Source organism: Ovis aries, chromosome 24 (assembly GCF_016772045.2).
Source record: "Ovis aries strain OAR_USU_Benz2616 breed Rambouillet chromosome 24, ARS-UI_Ramb_v3.0, whole genome shotgun sequence".
Classification (NCBI taxonomy): Eukaryota; Metazoa; Chordata; class Mammalia; order Artiodactyla; family Bovidae; genus Ovis; species Ovis aries.
In genome coordinates this window covers 36,816,864-36,822,863 of record NC_056077.1, presented here as the reverse complement: position 1 = coordinate 36,822,863, position 6,000 = coordinate 36,816,864, and positions in this window count along the sequence as shown.

The following is a 6,000-nucleotide window of genomic DNA, read 5'->3' as shown; positions in this document are numbered from 1 at the left end:
AAACAGAGCCTAGGACAAGAACCTGGGGGCAGAGAGTTTATTTAGGGGATTAGAGGAAGCAGACGTAAGGAAGCAAGGAGAGAGAGGAAGGAAAGTCAGTACCGAATGCAGTATTGAGCTGGTGCTAATGTTGGCAACGAGTGCTCAGGTCTGCTGGGGACCTTCAGAAATGGGGAAAGACCACTGGTTTACCGGAGCTCTGCTCAGCCCCAGAGCAGAGCGGCTGAGGACCCCTGGTGGGCTGGGAAGGTCACTATCCCGGGGACTGTGAAGCCAGCTTGGTTTGAAGATGCTTGTGAGCGTCACCTCGTATGTCACGCAGGCACACATACATATGCACACATACACAGGACCCCTGGCCAGGCTGCCAGGTTTAGCAAATAAAAGCACATTTGGATTCCAGGTAAACAGTATACTTGGAACATACTTCTTATACTGGAAATACTATTCAATGTCTGAAATTAGGGTTAGAGTATCTGGGCATTTTATCTGGCAGTCCTACCCCCAGTATGTGTGAGCAGCAAAGCCTCCATCTCTCTGTCCAACCTACTCCAAGAGCATAAGGGAGCAAAGGAGAAAGAAAAACAGGACATCATCAAAGTGCTTTAAAGGACGCTGTCAAGAAAGTGAAAGGACCACCCACAGAATGATAGAACACTTTTGCAAATCATGTATACGTGATAAGGCACCTTTATATTGAATATATTAACATCTGAGTAATAAAAAGACAACCAGTTGAAGACAGGCAAAGGAAAAAGATAAACCTGTGGACAATAAGTTTATGGAAAGGAAAGGTGCTCAAGATAGCCATGAGAAAAAAGCAAATCAAAACCACAGTGAAACCACATCATACCCACTAGGATGGCTGTAATAAAAAAGATAACGTCAAGTGTTGAGGATGTAGAGAAGTCAGAAGCTCATACCCTGGCAGTGAGAGTGTAAAATGTGACAACCGCTTTGGAAGCCAGTCTGGCATTTCCTCATTAAATACAGCATTTGACTGAAATTCCTACCCTATACACGTACCCAAGAGAAATGAAGACATATCCACACAAAAACTTGTACCCAAATGTTCAAAGCAACATTATTCATAATAGCCAAAAAGAAGAAAAATCCCAAATGTTTCCATCAGTGGGTTAAAGAATAAACAAAATGGGATTATCCATAGAATAGAATATTATTTAGCCATAAAAAGATGATGTCTAGATTCCACACTGCAACATCCATAGGTGGAATGACATCATTGTACTAAGAAGCTTAGAAAAGAAAAGCCACATATTGTATGACTGTGATACCAGTTACCATGAAACGTCTAGAAGAGGCAAATCCATGGAGACAGAAAGTACACTGGTAGTCGTCTAGGGCTGGGGGAGTTGGGGGACAGTGAGGAGCGACTGTTAAAGGGTGCGGGGTTTCTTCTTAGGATGATATGTCAAATTGTGATGACTGGTTACACACTCTGGATACTAAAGACCGCTGGATATGGTGATGAATTACATCTCAATAAAGTTGCTTTTAAAACAACACAAGCTCAAGCAAAGGCTTTGCCAAGTGGCCAGCCTTGATGGAACAATGAAGGATTCATGCTGTGGAGACCAGTGGATGCCCGTGTAGGCTGCTGCTTGGAAGATGCACTGGGCCAGGGACTCAGATGTGAAAAGACAAGATTCACACGAGCAGTTAATCCTTGCATGTAATATCTAGGGAAATTTTCTGTCCATTTCAACTGGAATCGAGGATCAAGAATTCTGTGTGAGAAAACCCCCTTCCATCTGAGGGTCGACTTTCAGAGCACAACCCTTCCTAGATGGCAGTGCCCCTCACTAGTCTGAGAATGTAGCAAACACAGCCCTCTGCAAGAGCCCTTTGCATCTGCTGTCCTTGGGCTTGGAGTGCTTTCCCCCAGTTGTGAACATACTGAGAATTCAGCAACCTGGAAAGAAGGGCAGGACTCTGCAAACAGAATGGTACCAGCAAAGACACAGTGGTGGAAGTAAGTGGCAAGCGCATGAGGGAGGGGCTGGGGGTCCTGGGGAGACTGGTGAGCGGAGAGGCCTCTGATGGTGGGTTGTGGAGTCAGTGGTGAAATCTGACAGGACAGAGTGACAGTTCCTGAACAGGTGTGAGACATAAAGAAAAGGGGGTGGGGTTACCCCAGAGGATCATTCAGCTGGTGAAGTTCGGTGTATCTATGGTGTAATTAGAGCAGATAGGAATTACTGAGAACTTCTATGTTTAATTCAGGATACAAGACACGTAACATAAGTAGCTTTATGAGCAATTTTTTTTTTTTTTTTTTTTGGTCACTTGCTACTCCATGAGTCTGCATCAGCCTCTTCCTGCAAAAGAGACCATCTGAACTTCCTTTTCATTGGACCTTTTCGTCTGGAGTCCACACGGTGATAAGGCAGACCAGGAGGGAAGAGGGTGGCAGTGGTATTTCACAGTTCTGGACGGTTTTGTCTTGATGTCCTCCTGCCCCCAGCCTAAGTGTTGTACCACACAGAACGACACACAGCACAGAAGGTCCTGCATGTGGGCATGATGGCGACGGTGACTGTGATGTTGAGATGGTCTGGGGTGGTATCCAGGAGGACATGATGGAGTCTTGAGGGAAGGAGAAGTCACACCCTTGTTTCTAGAAAAGGAACAGTTGCCTGTATTACTGGTCCCTGTTCTCAATTCAGCTTTAATGCCATTTGCTCACTGAAGCTTTTTTGTGTCGACCACATGCTCTGTCCACGGGCAACACCAGCTGGCCTCCTGTGACTCCCCATTTCATTTGCAGAGTCAACACCGCGGTGTAATTAAGAGCCCAACCTCCAGAGCCAGACTGCCTGGGTTTGAACCCTTGTTCCACTGCTTACTGTCTCTATTGTGTATCGGGTTCTCATCCATAAAAAGAGGGGTGTTACTATGACTAACAGCACATATGATCGTGTGAAGATAATGCTGACTTTCCTGTTCATGCTGGCGCATAGATGGTCAGTAAAGATACCCTGTCATGATGGTTACCGACCTCTCCTGGGGTCTCTGGCTCCCATTAGGCTGGCGTCCCCTTCGTGCAGTGGGTAGTTCATCACCATATCCCCCACGGCACTCACTGAGCTGCTGGCGAAGAGCTTCAAGGATCAGTGGCAAGAGATCTGGGGAGGCTGATGAGTGCCTCTGAGTCTCCTTGCTCCGTGCAGTCTATTGTGCCTGGAGAACTCCCCTCCCTCCTCTGCTTCCTTTCTTTTTTCCTGAAGAAAAGGGAATAAAAACAGGGCAATAATAGTACCCACCTCGCAGGCTGGCTACAAAGATTAAATGAGTTATCAGGTAAAGCGCTTAGAACAATTCCTGATACACAGCATGTGCGCCACGCTGGTACTCCTTACTACCTTTATTTTCCCTTTTTCTAGATGTATGTTTTTCTTCTGATTATGAATGCCATACTTATTTGTGGTAGAAATGTGTGAAAATGTAGGGAAACCCCCCCTCCCCCAGAGTGAAGGAGACAGAGGTATGAACAAATGAAGAGGAGGAAGAGCAAAATCGAGCGTGGGTACAAGGTGCAGAGGCAGCTGGAGGAAAAGGTGGACCTGGTGGGGCCGGAAGGTGGCGTCCCCCAGGCCCTGGGAAGGCTCCACAGACTAGGGGAAGGTTACGGAGGAGGAGGTTTGCAGAGACGAATTAGGTGGATGGAACAGAGACGCTTGTTAGGTGGATGAAGGGGAGGGCAATTAGCATGTCCAAAGGCACAAGGCATTAAGTGACATCCAGGCGCTGTCACTGCCGTTCTGCATTGCCCCCGTGTGCTGGAGGGGAGGAGGGTCGGGAGAGTGGGTTAGGGCCAGGAAGTGAGAAGTCCTGTGTCGACAAGAAGAATTTAGACTATGACCTGGGGGATGAGAAGGGGGCCCTGGACGGCTTGGAGGTGCCATCATCCAATCAGCATTTAGGAGAGATGACTCCGGCACAGGCAGGACCAATGGGCTGGAGGAGACTTTGGGAGCAAAGAGACCTGCTGCCAAGGCTGGTGCCAAAGTCCGGAACAAGTTAAAGACAGCCGCTGCGGAAGCCTCCGGAATGGGCCATATAGGATGGGCTGGAAATGTGGAGGGAGAGGATGTGGGGAGGAAAAGTAGCGCAGCCAGAACGACGCCCAGGTCCGGGGCTTGACAGGGAGGTTGTCGTCAGCAGCCAAAGCAAGGGATCCACAAGGGAAGCCATGTTTGTGGAGGAAGGTGCTGAGAACCCTCTGTCATTCCCAAGAAACCACACTGGTGACCATATTTATCTGTGTGTGTAGATGGTAGTCCATGGGAATTTTTATTCACTAAAAAAACCCTTCAGTTTTTCATTATTGATATATTTTAAATAATGCACCTGACTGCTTTTATTTAAGTGGAAAAAGCCCTTAAACTCTATAAACAATTTGTTGTTCAGTCGCTAAATCATATCTGACTGTGACCCCGTGGACTGCAGCACACCAGGCTTCCCTGTCCTTCACTGTCACCCAGAGTGTGCTCAAATTCATGTCCATCCAGTCAGTGATACTATCTAACTATCTCATCCTTTGCTGCCCTCTTCTTTTGCTTTCAGTCTTCCCCAGCATCAGGGTCTTTTCCAATGAGTCAGTTCTTCACATCGGGTGGCCAAAGTATTGGAGCTTCAGCTTTAGCATCAGTCCTTGCAGTGAATGTTCAGGGTTGATTTCCTTTAGGATGGACTGGTTTGATTTCCTTGAAGAAGAAAAAAGAAATCTTTGGGGAGCTTTTAAAGACAATCTTTTAATCAGAGAGGAACAGTTTGCTAAGCTGTTCTTTTCCATCACCACCCTGTTGTTCACACTGCTGGCAACTGCCATGTTCGGGTAAAACCAGGCTTTTCCCCTGCTTGGAAACTGAAGACAGAATATTCTCTCTCAGAGTTATTTCAGTTGGAGCTCAAAAGACAGGTGTAACTTAGGGTGGGCAGGAGGCATCAGGGATAAATATGCTTTGCTATTTTTATGACTGATAATGTCCCTGTGAATCACTCACAGGTGAGAAGGCAGAGCTAAGGGTGGGAGGCAGGAGCGCACAAAGGGCTGGCACTCAGCACAACTTAACGTCCAGCGATTTTGCCTGGGGCAACAACCGGCCTCCCATCCCTGCACACAGCACCGTGGAGAGGAGAGCCATCTGCCGAGGGATACTGCCCCAAGTGTCTGCACTGAGCGGAGGTTGAAGATGCTTTCCAAGGCCCTCCTGGATTCTAATTCTCATTGGCTGGAGGTAGGGAGCTGGAGCAGGATGCAGGGGGAGTGAACATGGGGTGTGTTTGGGACTCATTCATCCTGCTACTCGATGCGACAGACTTTTTGCTTGAGCAAACCTTCGGCTTCCAAACATTTTCTTAGGCCCCTCTGTGCTCTTCCTTGCAAAATCTAGTTTTAGTGAGTCCCCGGCCCTTCACATCTGAACCCCCTTAATATCTTGTCATCCTGCACCAACCCCCTAGGGAGATGTCCAACCACCCTGCCCTTTCTCCAGAAGAATCCTGAGTCAGTTTAGCCAAACCCCTCTGACCCCTAAAGCTTCCCCTTAGAAAGTTCCCGTCCACTGACCCCCTCCCTGCTCCTTCACTATAAATCCCCACGTGGCCATACAAAAACCACCTGGGAAAGGGTCAGGAAGAATATGTGCCATGGGTCTGTTTCTATTATGACCTTCGCTTGGAAATCCCCCCGCCTCCATGACCTCAATTCTGAAACCTTCCCTGTGACAGCAATCCATCTTTCCCCCTCAGGACTTGATGCTGGTCAGATGTAGGAGGATGAGAATAATTAATCTTCTAAATTATTTATTTATTTTTTGGCTGCACTGGGTCTCTGTTGCTGCTCCGAGGCTTTCCTTGAGGTGAGCATGGGCTGCTCTCTAGCTTCCTGGTGCACAGGCTTCTCAGGGAGGTGGTTTCTCTTGTTGCAGAGCACGGGCTGTAGGGAGAGGGCTCAGTAGTTGGAGAGCACAGGCC